The 20,043-nt window shown below is 31.7% G+C and overlaps 1 long non-coding RNA gene across 2 annotated transcripts in view; it reads right to left on the bottom strand.

Annotated features, from left to right (window-relative positions):
- LOC128200224 (uncharacterized) overlaps positions 1-20,043 on the bottom strand; it is a 142,042-nt gene that overhangs the window by 117,484 nt on the left and 4,515 nt on the right. The window lies entirely within an intron of this gene.

The following is a 20,043-nucleotide window of genomic DNA, read 5'->3' as shown; positions in this document are numbered from 1 at the left end:
GAACAGAGGAATAACATCTGAGTCCTCAAGAATAGCAACGCATGGGGTGTATCATGGGCGAAATAGTATACTCTGTTATGTCCATGGTACTGCTCATGTCTATAGGCGACGGTTACCACTTTCCATCAGGTGGGCCGTCAGCTTGTTTGCCATTCTAAGTTGTATATAAAAAAAAGAATAAAAGGAATTGCTATTTAAATGTAAATTGCTCCAGATATAACAAAATAAAATAATTATGTTATTAAATTCAAGTTTATAATATAAAAATTAGAATTGATCACGTATGTAATAAATCTTATATTAGGATTAATAAATCAATCAAATAGATATAAATTATTATGATTAATAATCTAATCGCTTTAGATTAACATTCTTACAACTCACTTTTCTTGTTATAATCTACTTTTATAGCATGCTAGCTGACCAGTAAAGGTTATTTTATCCTATTACTACTATTACTGGTGGCAGTAGGTGGCGAAAGGTGGCTATTGGAACCTTCTTTCTTATCGAGATAATATATTACCCCTCGGACAGTCGTCCCACTCCCAGAGATCTCCTGAGCGCAGGCGAAAGGTGAGTTCGGATCTAGTACGATGCATCCTCTCCCAATAATCCCCTTCTCTCTTCATGTACGTAATATACATTTATGATAGCCAATTATTACCAGACTAGCCGTGTTTTTCATTGTATTAGTACACAAAAATACGCTTCTTTTTTCAAGCACTGTGCTTATAGTAAAACTGTGTATTTACTTACTGAAAATATTGAAAATGTTTCCTTTTTTCCGCGCGGGAAAAGAAATTATCTGCAATGGGCTAGCGTCCCCATTGTTATCAATATATTGTCAGTTCAAGCTCCACGCGATTCCCTCTGGAAACCATCGTGATTAATTCTTGATAAATTCGTCACAATTAGTCAAATAAGCAAAATGAAAGGTCTCACTGGTCTAAATCTTAACAGAATATACCATTTTCAACTAACTTTAAAAAAAGAGAGTCTCAATTCGGTTGTAATTTTTTTTAATGTTTGTTACTCCATAACTCTACAGTTTAAACTAATTTGGATATAATTACAATTTGGTTCGATAGAAATTTTATCAAAATCGATTCAATAATTTAGTTTTTAAAGTAAAATACATAACTAGATTTATCGCAATTGAAGTCGTTTCATAGAATGCAATTTAATTATCATTCATTAATAAAATACTATAACACCCAAATACAGGGGGAAAAGAATTGTCAGTAGCAAGGTCTACCAGTCCCATTACTAATAATACACCCCATCAGGTCGACCTCCACGCGGTTCTCTGTGGAAATCATTGTGGTTAATTTTTGTCGAATTCTTCATGATGGGTAAACTGACCTGCCTTCATCCTCGCCTATCATCTATCACTGATACCTCACCAGCATATACCAACAGCACAGACAGAGTTACCATACCATTTTCACTAATTAAAAAAAAAAAACACCCAAATACGAACCGGAACTCGGCTCATCGATGTATATCAACCCGACCTTTCAACTCTAGTGCATGATACTAAGATAATTGAACAATTGTTCTACCGTTCATTTAAGTCGGATCCGTTCACTTTTGCGCGACTTTTTTTGGTGCACGTCCTCGGTGGCATCCGCTTAGTTCTAGCTAAGTCGTGAGACTATTCATATGTAACATCGAAATAATGGTATACACAATACATGCGACTAAAAACTGTTTTACTGTCCATCAAAATTATTGCCATGTGTGTCCCGGCATAGAATGGGCTACCCCTTCTTTTCTCGTGGCTGTCGTAAGAGGCAACTAAGGGAAGGCGTAGTATGGGTAGCAGCGTCCCTCTTAAAGCCTAACTACTGGCCCAACTCGCCTACTAAGCATGCCAACTACTGGCAAAACTCCTCTTCGTCCGCGTAATTGGGATATATTCAATAATCGAAATAAAAAGTAGGCCATGTCGTTCTCAATCCCATATAGTACATGCATACTAAATTGCATAGTGATTGGTTAAGTCGTTAACACGCTAAGAGGTAACAGACAAACTTACTTTCACCTTTATAACTTAGAAAGGATATCGAAAATTAGTCACGAAAGTAACTGAAATAAATTCAAATGCACATATTTTTAAGCTACATAATTATACTATGGGCTCATACACATACATATGCACACACACATACACACACACATAAATATCCCTTTTTTGTACATAGGTATTTTGGGTAAAAGTAATATATATATATATATATATATATATTTTTTTTTTTTTTTTAAAACAAGAATCTATCTATGTAGTTACTTTCCTGGTTTCCTTTGTCGCCCATAGATGTCTCTTACGAAACCCATGGAAACGAAAGAGTGGTCCATTCTATACCAGGACCAAATAATATTACCGTGTGGTCCCTGCCCATCCCATACTATCTACAATACAAGGAGATTATTTCTTTATCTATTTAAATACAATTTGAACAAACCTACCTACTATAAACGAACCTATTTTCCATTGAAATCGTAAAAAGTAATATATATACAATACAATACAATTCAATGTTTACCCACAAGTTAACGATCTTGTCTCAACAACAGAAACACAATTGGTCACTAACGATTGCATAAAATCGAATATTTATCAGTATCAATGAAAAAAAAAGTGGTCGAACGCAATGAAAAAAGGCCGATACTCGTATCGGTTGACATTGTAACACATGCGTTCCACGGTCTTTCGGACACGAGTTCATTGTAACTGATTTACATACGAAAAGACACTAACGCGACTGACTTTGTCGGTTCTCGCATCGACTTTCGTCTAAAAAGGCGAAAATAACCGGTCATAAACATTAAACAGTACCAAGAACTGTTTTTGCTCTAATAAAGTTGCAGTAAAAATATATCTGTCCGATTTTTTGTAGCATGATCCAATTTTTTTTTGTGAACTATTGTCGAAAGCGGACAACAATGGAACTATGTCGTAATGTTTTGAATAATGCTTTGTTTATATACGAACTGCATGGTCCTTTTAAGAAGCCGTTGTTAGTTCAGAAACAATGCTCAATAATGCGATTCGTAAATATTACTCAAATGACACTTTCGTTTTTTTTTTTTTTTTTAAGGGCGTGCGACGTGCTCCTTGTACCACGTGTCTCGTTTTTCGCTAATATTTCTAAGTAACGTTCCCTTTTAAGGTGTCTTTGAATAATATTTTATTACTTTGACACTTTACAACAATAACGTATTAAAACCTATCAAAAGAATGACATATTGACACTTCCGAAAAGTGAAGGTTTTGCAGTGGTTTGGTCAGTTTTGGGCAAAGCCATAACGTAACTTAGAACTTTGAATCTTTTCCATTAGTCAACACTCTCTATTTCCATATACATCTATACTAATATTGTAAAGGGAAAAGATTTGATTTTTAGATTTTTATTTTTATTTATTTATAATGGATAAACTCAAAAACTACACAACCGATTTTAAAAATTCTTCCACTTATAGAAAGCTATTTTATAAGCGAGAAACATAGGCTATAGTATCTTTTACTTAAAAAAAAATAAAGATACTACGAAAATTGCAATAATTGTTACCTTGTGTTCAATGTATCAAAAATTTGCTTATTAAAGTTGTGTTGGGTTGTTGTGGCCCCTTAACACAAGTAATTATATTAACCTATTTAGAAGCCCAGTTCTATAACATTTAAAATTATAATATCAATATACTATAACTTCTTTAAACTACAATTGTGTTTTTTTTTTAAATCATTACATTTTTTCAATATGAAATATTAACTTATTTTTCAATTTACCCGTGCGTGCGTGTTTTTCGGCACATTTTTTTTATAATAATAATAATAATAATAATTTATTTATTTGCTAGAAATGTGGTAATAATAATGGTCTTAAATATAATAGATCTACACATTTCGCCTTATCTAAAGGCATGCAAATTTAGTATTATAATTTAGTGGCTTACGTATATTAATAGCCTAAACGACTTTATACGACAAAGTGTATCAAACGAGCATACAGCCCGTCTGATGGTAAACGGTCACCGTAGCCTATGGACGCCTGCAACACCAGGGTTGCCACATGTGCGTTGCCGACTCTAAAAAAAGCTTAACTTTTTTGAAGAACTTACTGTAGTCAACATTTTAATATTACGTAACTTAACACTATATCTTGCACTCGTATTGTTAACACTTACATATAATTTTATAATTAATTATTCATTATTACGGGCAACGCCACGGGAAATAGCTAGCACAGTAATAAAAAAATACAACTTATTTCCTCTATCTAGAAATGAAATAAGATCCTTACCATTAAAAAGTTCATCCGGGATCTTGTTACTAAAACAAATCGCGACGTCTAGTATCCGTGGCTAGAGATAACGAGAACTGGATATCCTGTTAGCATCTCCAAATTCCAAATGATGGACAGGTTTTATGATAATAGATTAAAAATATTTTCTTAACAGAATCCCTTAAATCCTATAATTCAACGTTTAAGTAACGCGTCCTAATTAAATTAACTCTTGTAAAGCTTACATTACAAAGCCAGTGTCACAATGTCACTGACGACAGACAGAACAAATAATAATGAATCACGCCACTGAATAATGTCTTTTTTTTTTTTTGTATAAACGATAATGCAATGGTAATCCTGCTTGCGCTATCGGTATACGCTGGCAATGCACCGGTAGATGATTATAGATGGGGATGAAGTCAGACCACTTGGCTTATGGTGACGAATTCAACAATTAACCACGATGATTTCTAGAAAAGACCATAAGGAGATCGATCTGGTAGGGTGTACTGCTAGCAATGGAACTGTTCATCCCCATTACCAACATTCCTCCTTCCGCCCTCACACATACACTGAATAATATAAGTATCTACAAGAAATTAATGCAGCGCAATTTTAAAATAAAGAAATTACGAGCATAAGTATGTATGTGGCATTCGTTAGTCATGACCTATGTTAAATATTTAAAATTCAAATATAAAACATACATACGTTGTACTAGACTTTATAAACAGACTAACTATACTCCTCGGCTTTATTCGTGTTTCCTTATCTATATATATATATATATATATATATATATTGCCCACTGTTTCATATACGTGGATATCAGCAGTAGATAAACCAATGAAATTTACCTCTCCCAAATGGCATATTAAAATAAAACTTTGTAATCAATTTTCAACAGCAGTATTACCGAACTGATACATCGTACCCTGCAATAAAATAAGCATATTCCTTTTTTAAGACCGGCACCAGACCTGTAACGCCTCTAATGTGTTGGGTGCTCATGACCAGTGCTAGTCACTTCCCATCAGGTCAGCCGTATGTTCGTTTGCCCTCTGAATTATAAAAAAAGAAGATAAAATATACAACAGATTTTAAATTAATTCTACAAAAACACAACTGTGAAAACCGCATGTAATTTGGTGTAGTAATTTTTGCATGAGGCAAATAGACAAAATATAAATATTTTGGCATCTATTGTTCTTATTGAGACCCTCGTATTGTTTTTTAAGTATCCCCTATGTACAGACATCATCTAGTACAGTTTTATTATATTAGTATTATTATATCACCTACAGAAGATTTTTAATAAAAAAATGCTGCTAACAATGAAATTGTGCATTTCACAGAATACAGATAAGCCTGTAATTTTAATACCTACCCAGTAAAAAATCTTTATCACTGAAATATCATTGAAATTATAAATCAATAATTATTCCCATATATATTTATAAAAAAATACAGTCATAATGTCTCTGCAATAGAAAGCAGTTAAAAAAGAAAAAAAAAAAACAAACAAACTGTACAAACAACAATAACTAACAGGTACGGAATCTCCTTTATCAATACCGTCCGAAAATGAAAGTGAGGCCATAAAAAATGGTATACAAACCGTTCTGACAGAACAAGTAGCGAGGTTGTAAAACTTTACGATACTAGGGTTGCCACTTTCACCTTTTCCTCTAAATATTATGCGTGCATTGCCGTAATTATGCAACGAGACAATGGTCGGTCCCTTGAAAGAGTAGAGTATTGTTCTGGTAAGGCTTTGTGTCTGAGTGTCGATAACATCATAATAACGCCACTGGTATTTAGTATCTTTTGTTTCTTAGAGCAAAATCGTGTATGTCTCATGTATACTCGTATATAGATGTGCTTGCCAGACCGCGTAGTAAAGCTATAAACCCTGCCCGTTTTGGATTTACTTCAATAACAATAATTAATAAATTAAAAAGGAGTATCTTATGAAGAATAAATGGAGAATTATATCATCATCATATCAGCCATTGTCCACTGCTGGACATAGCCTCCCCATAAAGGAGATTTTTTTTAACATCTTTGTAAATTATTGATGCCCATTAATTCCTCTTTTTCCGTGTCCAGGAAAAGTAGATAAAGTTTTATTTGAGAAATCAGTTCAGGGTACGATAGGACTAATATACCTGAAGAAGGTAAAAGCCCTTAAAAAATGGGACTTTTGACGGTGTTTTAAGAGGGACGCAGGACGAAATATATTCAATAATATAATTCGGATCGTACGTAAACTAATAACAATTCCAAAGATTGTTGTAACCATTTAAAAATAGACAAATTATTAAAATTTACCTAATTAATAAACACAATATTGACCATTGGATTCTATTTAATTTTTGTCGGTTATTTTATATATAGGTATTTCAAGGTATAACTCATTATTATCATGCCTACCTTGAATTACTAAAATATTAATTTAATAGAAATATTAAAGTTTACCAAGAATCCTATGATTATGCATTCAGTCATAGTAAAAATACTTCATAATATAGAATCCTGTAATACATTTTGGTTTCGTAAACAAATGACCGCAAAATGTATTTCACGTCATAGAGCGTTTATGACCAATAATTTATCATTAGTTAGAAAACTGGTCGCTACCACAAAAATGTACTATCTATAGACTTTTGGTTTAACCTCTTTATAAAAACAATTTAAATTCAATTATGACGCATAATTATGACGTAATTAATGGAGAGTACCGGAATTAATTATCATTTTCTATTTTCCATCAATTACTTTTCTTTAATATCAACTATCTACTACAATCTACTAAGTGTCTACTAAAATCATTGAGATTAATTCTAAGTAAATCTGTCATGATGAAGATGATTTTATTCTCACCTATATCATCATTCTCTGGTACTCCATCGAAATATACCATAGAATAGTTGAACAGGTAAGTAAACAGTATGGGCGAATTTATCATTTCATTCCTTAAAAAAATGGTAAACGTCTCTAACCATCAAAAACTTTATTTCGACGCAAATGAAATCTCAGTTATATTAAGCAAAATTTTTTTATTTATCTGCAATTAAATAAATTCGCAATAAAATCCAGTTTAAGTACAAAATCTGGATATTTGAATGAATTGAAATCTATTAAAACAACCTAAGTTGAAACATAGCTATTATTTTTTTGTCTCTCCGAATTCACAATTTCTATTTGACATTTAAAGATTGAATGGAAGAAATCTCTTTTACTAAATAAATCCGCCATTATACTTATTCTTTCTTAGGAACTCTGTATCCTATAATTTAAGACTTTGCTATACAAGAAAGTGTTACAAACAAACAAATTTCTAAAATGGTAAATATATTTTAATTGTATTAGTAAATCCTGATTGCAAAAAGAAAGTCGATGCAGAACACGTAACCAAATGTACCTTAAATTAAGAAACACTTCCTTTTGAAGTCGATAAAAAACTAATTTTGAGAATTCGAAACAGAAAAATGCTCCATCGTGCAAACTGCGTACAATTGTACGGTTATTACCCTTATACATTCCACAGTTTTCTTTCAGCTTCTCAAAAGTTGACAGTAAGAGATCCCTTTATGGGATAAGTCCACCATTGTATATTAAATCATTTACCAGTGTTTAATCTGAGTTATGTACAATAAAGATTTTACAATACAATACAATACTGCGTTCACCTACGCGGTTTGTACAGTGGATCATTTTTAAATCCGACAAGTCTTCGGAGAAAATGATTCAATCCAAAATTAGTCACATCCTATAAAAGGCATTTTAGTATTTGTAATGCCATTTTCATCTGAGTTTTCGGGGTTGACAACGCACGAGGGATGCCATGAACGATGTGTCATAATAATTCGGTGTAATCAATGATAGTTACATGTGATTTATTTATCTCGTTTAGAGGAAAAATTCATAATTATTTGCTTTCTTACAAAAAATGATGCAATTCAGTGAAAATCTTCCTAAAACAAGTAGGCACTTTTATTTTCTTAATTTATTAGATCATTGCTTTAATATTGCAGCATGATGTCTAAACCAAACATTTCAACTGATAATCCTCCCTTCCTGGTTAAAATGTCTTCATGATGCGGTCAGCGTGCGTCACTGTATTACTATGTAATTCCACATAAAGTAATTTGGCGTAAGTAGTAAGTTTAAGCGGCTTATGGGTATATTAAGAAGGCTAAATGCACAAGAGTAAGGAACAGAAAGGAATATAGTTAATTATAAACTTTCTCGTTATCTACAAATATTTTAAATACACAATCGGGACTTAACGCAATATAAAATCCTTTACAGGTAAATATTTACAGGCAATAAAAAAGCAGGTATGTAGGTACTATTTACCTGTAAAGGATTTTACATCGTGTATTAAAAAGATTTTTTTTATGTAACTGGCGGCTCATCAGAAAGAAAGTGGTGACCATTGCCTATAGAGACGAATAACACTATAAATTTCATATAAAATATACTAAGATGTTCACTTTTTTTTATGAATAAATATTTATTCCTAAGAAACATGGTAAGTATTATAAATAAATGTTAACAATAAGTATAAGTCCACATATTTTGCCATAATTAGGCATGCAAAATTTAATAAACAAAAAAAAATGCTAATTGAATTAAGTTTTAAAACAATTAGTAATGTTCAAATAAACAATCAAATATGCAACCATTCCTGAAGACTGCAATATCATTTTTTTTTATCTTGTTCTGTAATTTCATTACGATACATCACTCTTAGATTGTCGTGTGGTCATAGCATAGAATGAGCTCCCCTTTCCTTTCCCATGGGTGTCGTAAGGGGCAACTAGGGGAATTTAATAGTCTGGGGATGGGCAGCAGTATTATAATGTAAAAGAGTTTCTCAGTGATAAAAACCTCTAATCCTGTCCTAATAGGATGTCTATCTCTCTCGCTCCTATTACAATGACTAAGAGGTGCATATGTGTTAATTAATATTATATAATTGTTTATGTAGTATGAATCCGAACGACATAAATGTAATAAATAAATAATCTCAATTTTTACTACTCATTATTAATAAATAATACTTAACTTTAAAATAATAATTTCACCCTGTGGTCCCGGCATACAATAGGCCACCCCTTCCTTTCCCGTGGGTGTCGTAAAAGTCGACTAAGGGACACCGAGGGATGGGCAGCAGTGTCCCTCTTAAAATATCTTAACTATCTAACTTTAATCACTCTAAAACGCAGTGTCACGTTTAGTTCGTGTACGTAAATAATAATTTGATAGACGGGTTTTAGATACTTTAAATTTCGATTCATCAAAACAAAACAATCCAATCGTGATAAAAACGAGACATTTACAGGATTAAATTCTATCTATAAACGTACCCTATTTATATTTATAATAAGTTTACAATTGTAATCTTATGGAGGAAACAATAAAGTGTATCTATCTATCTATTGCAAAATAAATCATCAAAATCGATTTAAAACTTAGCACGGTTTAAAAATCGCTAAATGTTAACACTTGCACTAAACAACACGTCAATCGACTTTCAAAATGGATCATTAACAAGTACTCAACACTGTCACGATCGCGTGGGGGTAAACGCGGCTCTATGATTTGATATGTTTAAATTTGTATGAGAGATACAGTCGTGTTTACCGGTTCCTAGCTATTAAACATGATTAATAGTTTATTATGATTTACACTATGTATTATAATACCTTTTCCGTGTAGTAACGGAATAATACCATCACTTATGAATGATTAAAGATACAAAGCATAATATATCGATTCAAGAGTTGAAAATTTCGAAATGAAACCATGTACAAAACAGGGTATTCCGTTGGCTCACCTACCTCATGAAAAATAGTAACCGCCTCATATACTGGTTTCGCTTTAAACTCTTTTCTCCTAGTACCGCATTCGAGTATTCTGACACTTCCCTATAGTTGACTGGGAGAGAATGCTTTTAGCATTAAGTCCGCCATGTACACATATTTGTACTAATGAATAAATAAATAAGTAAAAATAAATAAATAATTATGAACAGCATAGACGCTACGTTTACCCTCATGCATAGTCGGAGGGAGAGATTGTTAGTAATGCGAACTACCAGTCCCATTGCTAACAATATACCCTGTCAGGTCGATCTCCACGTAGTTCCCCCTGGAAACCATCGTTTTGAATTCCAGGTGTATTCATCACGATGGGCTAACTGACCTGCCTTTTTATCCTCACCTATCATCCCTTACTGGTGCCCCGTCAGCGTATACCGTTAGCGCAGGTGGGCTATTCCATTCCATTGTCATCCATTTTAAAAAACCCTCAAACACGCTACTACTATCTGAGGATTAAAATTGAATGGAAGTACCCGTAACAGGCAAGCGTGTATGAAAAGATTGATAATTGTGGAAGAAGCAAAAGAGGATTGTTTGAATCAAAGTATTTGGCATTCCATTGTTTCTGCTTACCCTAATGAGAGGTAAGTGTTACAGATATGTATGTATGTACAATACAATGCCTACATATCTTGTAATTTCACTGCCAATTCTCACTCACTTTAAGGGTAGTGTTTTCATTTAGTCTGTTAATTTATTATATTATATATTTAATGTCATGTTATTCTAGTACTTTAAAATTTATTGTTACTATAGCCAGTCATCATGAGTCCTCAAAAGAGTAAGACTTTAAGAAAAAAAAACAATTATGTTAGAATTTAATTCATACGTATAAAACTTTGAATCAGTCGTAAAATTGCATCGAACATAATGTATGCCCGTCGAACCAAATCCACCGGATTTCCTTCAAAAGCAAGCCTCAAAGGAAATTACTTGTTCGAATTTAATTGATACGTTCTTTTGATTTGTCTATCTTGATCTTGAAACCTAGAATAATTTGATTAATAAATGATTTTTCATTCTTTTGACAGGCATGTAATTATAAAATACGTAGACAAAAAATATAATGAAAAAAACTTTAAATGAAGAAAATAAATTTATAAAATGTTTATGGTATGAAATTATAAACATACTCATTTCAACCGACTTCAAAAAGAAGGTTCTTAATTCGGGTGTATTTTTTTATGTTTGTTGCCTCGTAACTCCATCAGTTTTAAACCGATTTAGAATTCTTCTTTTGTCTAAATATTTTGTCTACAAGTTAGTTCCATAGAAATTGAATCAAAATCGATTCTGTAATTTTATTTTAGACCAAAATAACTGGTTTTGCCAAATTTATGGCCCATGTGATAGCAAGCATTATTACAAGAGAGATGTACTGTCGAAATTGACCATTGGTATCTATAAATTACCATAGCTATATATTATAAAACAAACTGTCTGTGTGTTCGTGTATATAATCGGTATTAAAAACTACTGAACAATTTTCAAATTTAAACAAAATTATTCCTGAAGATGCAAATCTGTAATATGACGATGATAGTTGAAGACAAAAAGTTTGGAAGAAAAAAGTTATCTGTATATTTTTGGGATTATTTGTATTTTATAGATCTACAAAAAAGTCTGCGATAGCATTTTACTCAACGTAACAAGCGTGCTTTCGCATGCTTGTTTTCTGCTTGCTTTCAAATACTTTAAGATTTTATGCCAATAACAAAAAGTAGTGATAATAAACATCATTCTAGAAAAGTACAACACTAGATATTTTTACAACAATTTTTTTTTAAATTGCAATAAAATTAACTTTGGATGCAAATCTGTTACTAAGTACATTTGGAAGATTATCGTTTATTTTTTGTAAACATTTCTGCTATCGAAATTGTTTGAGAAATTTTAATACTATATTAAAAACGTCGAGAGAAGGACAGCAGCATCCCTCTTAAAACACCTAACTGCGGTAGCCAACCCGTCTGTCTAACATGACAACTACTGACAAAATCACCCTTATGGGGGAGACCTATCTTTAGCAGTGAACAGTTAATAGCTAATATGATGATGATGATGATGATGATAATAGAACATTAAAATGTACTATACTTTGATTAATTACTTACAGATAGATAGATGAATATGTATTGCGCTTTCACGTAAAAATTAAATTTGGTACACAGATGGGTTATATCCTATCTTAACACATAGTATACTTTATGTACTAATTCAATGCGATTCAAGAGCAAAGCTGCGAACTACAGCTAAGTTCTGATATTGAGGATATAATTTTACTATAAACTTTAACAAGCAAAAGATCCATCGCTGGTCTTAATAAAATCCACGATGAAAACTAAACAACGTTACGTAATGTCATACATATACCAAGTAACCTTAACCTTTTACTTCGTGATAATGGTAAAGTGGATTGGTGTTTTGGACAAGTTTGAGACGGATAATAAAAAAATTACTAAAAGTACGTACCTGCATGACTCACTAAGTACGACTCTCAGAATTTTTTTAGATGATTCATTTATAGAGGACATTGTTATAGTAAATAGCCTGTATTAAATAAGAAACTTGTTTGTGTCAAGACAAGGAAGGGGCTTGTTATAGTTGAAAATATTCCGTTTTATTTTCAAACCATGATTACACAAACAACTATATAATCCATAGATGTAGTATAACACACTACGTATTGACGGGTTGGCAATGCAATCACAAAAACGAGACAAAAACATTATTTCACTAGTGTGCGTGTTTTCTAAATGTGTACACGTGACCGATTTGCATTTGTATGGAATTGACATCGCAAAAATGGCAAAAATCACTACTAAAAATTCACTTATTAGTATTATTTTAATTTCGATTCAAGGACGTTCGGACTTTATTTGGATTAAATTAAATATTTTTTCTACCAATTCTTGTACAAAATATTTCTGATTGTTCTAAAATATTACGTTTAAAGGTATATTCATAGTGTAATTACATGAAAAATATGCATTTTTTCTTATATTTTTCTGGTTTATGGTATGTTATATTCAGGTACAGCACACTAAATTCTTACGATCTACATTAATTTAAAACTAATACCACTTCAACTCGTAAAAATAATTAGAAATGATTATACTATCGCCAAATCAGCATTCAAGGATATATTATGCAATTTTATTATCTCTCTGTATCATAAAGAAATATTTTCTCTCTTGTACATTGCCAATCTAACTATATATACTGGGGGAAAGGGATTGTTAGTATTGGGGGTCTAACAGCCCCATTAGCCCATTAGCCCTGTAATTCGTTACGATGGGCTAACTGACCTGCTCACCTGTCATCCCTCACTGATGCCTCGGCAGCGTATGCCGATAGCGCAGGCGAGGTTACCATTCCATTTTCATCCCATTAAAAAAACTATATATACTTCATAATCTAAGGTCTGATCTATAAATCTACATAGGAACAATACAAGAACAAACGCTATCGATTACAGAAAGAATCAAACTGAAAGTCGGTTGACACCACCAGTTTTTGAAATTGAAAATAGAAAAATCTTTCCGAGCATTTAATTAATTTCCAAATTTCATAGTCAATCAGGCATTGAGATCAATGTTCTTTCATGGTAGATAGTCGAGATTCGCTCGAGTAATTCTATTAAATACAGAAAATGACCTTACTCGATAAGTTTGTACTATCGATGTAATCTATAATAACAATAATTTATTTGCTCTAAAACACGATATACAAATGCTAGTAATAATATGCTATGAATATGCGTGTTTTGCCAAAAAATGGCATGTTAAATTTAGGTGCAATAACATCAGCAAAGTTGCATCTATATTGTCTATTTATAATCGATACGTAAGTTATTCTAGGTGAATACTATCGATTAACTAAAGATCGATTATTATTCAACAATTAGTAATTACATATTAAATACATTCTGAGTCATTTAATTTCAAATTGCTGTTATTTACTTAATGAATGGTCTTTCTCGGTAAAAAGGCTGAAGTTCAATGTGAATTCATTGTGACACTATGTGTAACAATTCATTCTTACTATACCTACTACCTTATCAGTGAGATAAATTAATAACAAGAAGGCTATGGTGAAATTTTCTTAGCAAACAATGCATTTCGAGACAAAAAATGATGTATGCAGTGCAACTGTAAAAATATTGTTGGTTTGTTTCTCAGAATCCGTTAAATTGAACTAACTGATATCAAAATACCACCTGATTTCTATTATCTCAATGTCAATAAGGAAAAAGAGAAATAGATTGTTTTTTTTTACTTTGTCATGTTATCAACATCAAATTTGTACCTTAGAACTAGTTTTAATACTTCTGTGAAATGACATACGTTTTATGGACTATATTTGTCATCAAAATTAAATATGAATAACATCATCTACAAAACTGCGATATGAAGAGATTTAAGTATAAATCGAGATGAGGGCTTTGCATAAGTCAATGTAAAAAAAAATAGGCATTTTTCTTAATTTGTTTGTTAGAAAGACAAACAAGCTGACAGTCCACCTGTTAAAGTGGCTACCATCACCAATAAACACGTGAGAGCATATGTAAAGCACTAATTAAGTGTGTTTTTAAAGATACGATGCAATTAAATAAATATATAAAATATAATATAAAAAATATAAATACTTTTCGTCGGCTGGCGTATCAGATAAGAAGGGCTGGTCCGGTTCAGGCCGTTTTTCTTAAATTTCCATAATAGCTCTAGATTTTCTAGGGAAGAAAAAAAATAGAATTTAGTGAAAACAACGTCTGTTGAATTAACGAATAGATAATGAAAAAATAATTCAGATTCTTAGAGCTATTTAGGCATACCTAAAACTAGTTGTTTCATTTGACTAAAATGTTGAGAAAGAGGCTGGATCAACCGGTCTCGGCAAGAACGACCTAGCACTCGCCGCACAGGATTGTTATAAATGTAGTCTTTTCTGCAAACATTCTGTGAATCTTATGATCCTAATAAGAGAAAATAAGACATCGTCATCATCATCATATCATCATCATACCTTTAGACCTTTAAATCAATCAAAATATATTTTTGTATGCCGCTTAAAATGACAACTAGCACCCCATTTAATGATATCACAAAGTATGCTAAAACGTTCATGATACCATTCATGCATTGCTATTCCTAAGGACTATGTTATACCTCCGTACTACCTGTACCCTGTACTTTAATTTCCATACCTCACCCTTCAAACCGAAACAATCATACAAGCATAGCTGCTTCACGGTAAAAAAAAATGAGTAGGACAGAAGAACGCATGAAGACATTTTGTGTACAAAATCTCTTTCTGGTAAAATTTTCACATACATATTTTTACAAATATTCACATTTAAAATAAGAGTCTTATTATTGATAGCTACATTATAGTTCATAGCCAACCTCGAATTACCTATCACGATGAACACAATGAAGTAATCCAACAGTTAGCTTGTATGTAAATTAACACGTGAACTAAAGACTGATCATTAAACTGTAAGGAAACGATTGGTTATAGGTAAATAAGAATATGTAAATAGGTAGTTAATACCTGGTCTTGATGTAGTCACGGTTTGATCTCAACGGATACATATTTGATCTTAATATTTAGTATGCTTTGCTAATTGCTAATGTCTTTGACGCACGTTTTTCATAGAAACACTATTACTAAGCGAATGTACTTATATACACAACACAGAAATACATACCGTAATTATTGTCACGCCCAAAGGAACGTAACTCGCTCTATACTATTTCTATCCGCATTATATTGTATTTATTATCAATTTCCTTGTACTTTACATAAACATAACGCAGTTGAAATTATAGATTATAAAGCTTTAATTGTTTACTATACGAGTTTAATATATGTACTATGTACTTAATAAAAAAAAATATTGTATTTCAATCCAAAAATTTATTCAATAAGATATATTGCCAATTCTATCACAAAAGCATGTCATCATCATTAACGCCTCATTTCATCTAAGTATAATTCCTTAGTATTCTCTAAGTCTGGAATCATCATATCAGCCATTAAATTCCCTTAGTCGCCTCTTACAACAGCCACAGGAATAGAAGAGGTAGCTCATTCTATACCGAGATTACACAGAGAAAGATTGATGACACTCAGGTTATGGAATGAGCTCCCTGCCGAGGTTTTCCCAAGAGACTACAGCATGGGGTTCTTCAAAAGGGGGATAAAGAGGTTTCTTCAGGGTCGGCAACGCGCGCGTAATGCGTCTGGTATTGCAGGCGTTCATAGGCTACGGTAACCGCTTACCATCAGGTGGGCCGTATGCTTGTTTGCCACCTCAGTGCTATAAAAAAATGTAGTAACAAGTATTGACTTACATTCTATTTTGTTTAATTTAAGTAATATATACATATGTATTTATATTTACTTGTACTATGACGATAGTTATAAACACATTAATTTAATTTATTTGTTTCTTTAAAAAATTATCTTCATTAGTTACGTCCATTTCAAGGGCATCTATTGTATGCCTACCTGTGTAGCGTATCACTTGACCTTATGAAGGCATCTCGATTTCTTGAACCTTGCGTCCGCGCTATGATAACATAATGGAAGGAAATGAATAATTATTCATCTACAATTCGCAATCTGTTTGCTATCAGTAAAATGTTTCGCAAGAATAAATCCTTTCTACCTGATGCAACATTTCATCGGATTTCGTCGCACCGAATCCTGTTCCGTGCCGCAATTGTAGCATTTTTGTAATTCCGTTGCCTAATTTCGAGCTAAATTGGCGAAATTGAGCATAAATTAAAATTTGTTTAATGAAAAAATATTATTTATTAGAGGTAACGCGCCTTATTCGCATGTCTCTAGCGGAGTAATTCGTAATGGCAAATAGTTTCCGGCATGCTTCTACTTCAATTTTTTGTAAAAAATTTACTTACGCGCGTTTACAAAAAAGATGCATTCGAAACGCTTTTTATGAGTGCGACAAATCAACAAAAAAATGTGTACTAAATTTTCGAGAGTTTATTATTTGTGGATGCCGTTTTTAGTTTAATTATAGTGATCTCGTATCCTAAGGCCTACAGTATTTCTAGAATTAAAACTAATCATACCAAACTTTATTAATTAATAATCAATAATTTACTTCCATTTGTCTACATAAGCAATTATGTCAAACATACTTATATCTTTATTGAAATTATTTACACATAATTTTTTGAAATGCGAAGAGGTTTCCTATCTTGTTATAAAACAACAGTGAAACTAAATCGTTGAACAATTCGGATGCAAATTAATATAATTTCTCTCTCCGTTCTTTCTTGCTAATAGAACTTGTAGATGAATAAAGTTAGTTAACTTTTTTAGTTCGTTTTGTTTTACTAGTAGAACAGAATGGATTATTCAGTCCGTTCGGTTCTACTAGTAGAACTAAATCGTAAAACAATACGGATATTCTTTCTTTATTCTTTATTGTACACAAAAAGTAATTGTATCAGAGAAACAAACATAATAGTACACAATCAAATATAATCAATTCTTATAATTAAATCTTCAAAGTACTACTCTAGTACTACGTAGGTACACAGTAGTCAATGTAATTTTCAATAATAATTGCACCTTTCCATGTTATATATTATTTTCAAATTAAAATTTTGGCAACTTCAGTCACATGACATTACTATTACGGCAACTATGAGGTGCCTCATAGAGTACTCTTCTTAAATTACCTCCAAATAAAACAATTATTACCATTGACAATTATTGTCAATTTTCACTAAATGATATAAAGAACAATATAAAATAATCCATATAAAATGTATCATAAGTATATATATATATATATATATATATATATATATATATATATATATATATATATATATATATATATATATATATATATATATATATATATATATATATATATATATATATATATATATATATATATATATATATATATATATATATATATATATATATATATATATATATATATATATATATATATATACTATAAATAAATAAGACATATTTATACTATAAATAGTCAACATTATAATAGGATAGATTACTAAAATGTGGAATACCAAGCTGCCAGCATCGATTATAATAATAATGTTCATATATTAATGTCCCTATAATAATTTGCTAATAATAATTGCCAATTATATTATCCATTCATAAATAAAGGCAATTTTCATTTTAGTCCAATAATTTAGTAATAATAGTATACTAACAAAATTTGCATTTAGAAACAATAACTAATGTTTCCGTCCTACTCATCCGAACACTAACAGTTGCTTAACTTAGAGATCGTGTCCAATCACCAAATAGGTGAGTTTCATTTCACAAAACGCCATAAAAAGCGGCGAACACTTCTCAAGGCGTGATAATGAACACAATGCACTGACTCACATTGTGAAATGGAGCAATTTTCCTTCGTTAACCGTTGACTCACAGCCCTAACTGTTGCGTAGAGTAATTCGGAAATTTTCAACTGCGCATTCAATAACCGCATTGTTAATAATTAATTTATTGTTTTTAACTGATTTCGAAAGGGATGTGGTTTCAACTGCCTTTTTTGTTTATATGTTGTGTAACCAAAGGTCTACGTTAATTGTAAACAGGTTTCAATAGTTTATTTTTTTCGTAGGAATTGAAAAAGAAGGTTTTTTATTAGGCTTGGTGTACCTGTTCTATTATAGCTTAATTTCTTACTTGCTCAAAGGTTAGGATATTTGACATTATTATACCTATTGAATTTATATAATATTAATATATAAGGCTTATTTTTTTTCTTAATTTTAAATAAAATTAATATTAAGAATTCAATATTTACATGCGTATGTATCGCGAAACATGTATTTTTTTTTTGATAGGTGAAAATGGTATGGTAATCCCGCCTACGCTAACGGGATACGCTGGCGGAGCACCAGTGAAGGATGATAAATGAGAATGAAAACAGTTCAGTTAGCCCATGATGAATAGCCATGATGAATTCATCAGGAATTAACCATGATAGTTTCCAGGGAGAACCGCGAGAAGGTCGACCTGGTTGGGTATATTGCTAGCAATAAGATTCTGAGTCTCCATTACTAACAATCCCTTTCCCCCGGTGAAACATGTATTTATGCCTATTGTAACACCATGTATCTCATGTTTCAAGTAATTAATAAATAAATAAATAAATTACTCAGTTACGCTTAAATGGCTAAATGAATTTAAATAAAATTTGGTACACAAAGATACTATATCTTGAATTAATTGCTTTTCTAATTCGAGTAAATAAAGTCATAGTATTAATAATATAATAGTCTAATAAATGTGAAAATTAAAGAGAACTAAAAGTCTGCATATTGACCAAATCAACTTTACTTGTATATAACAAACTGTTAATGAACAAACGAATTCATAAATAACAGGTCCGACAACCGTTCCGCGTGACGATCTAGCCACAGTGAAGCCCCGGACGTCCCGCTAGCCCACGAACAAGAAACTCCTATCCAGCATTGTTTACAATAGTATAATAGCTAATGAGACTAGTAACCTGTCCCTATTAGCAAGCAATAAAATAAACTAACGATGGATACGTTATCGCTGCCTCATATATAAGGTACCTAGTGTGAGACGGCAACATCTTTGTTCTTTCCCATGCGCGCGCCAACAATAACGTATGAGGAGTGAATAGAAAGTGATTTATTTATCTCTTTCATAATACATAAAAACAATAATAGAAATTAAATGTAATCGAAACTGCTTATATATTGCATATATAAGGCGCATGCCTTTCATTAATTTAATTTTTTTATGCAACTTAGAATGGCAAACATGCTGATGGCCCACCTGATGAAAAGTGGTAACCGTTGCCTATA

The sequence above is a fragment of the Galleria mellonella genome, unplaced genomic scaffold (assembly GCF_026898425.1).
Source record: "Galleria mellonella isolate WM207_F2 unplaced genomic scaffold, CSIRO_AGI_GalMel_v1 utg171, whole genome shotgun sequence".
NCBI classification, from domain to species: domain Eukaryota; kingdom Metazoa; phylum Arthropoda; class Insecta; order Lepidoptera; family Pyralidae; genus Galleria; species Galleria mellonella.
The sequence above is the reverse complement of the archived record's forward strand: the minus strand, read 5'-3'. Positions and strand labels throughout refer to the sequence as shown.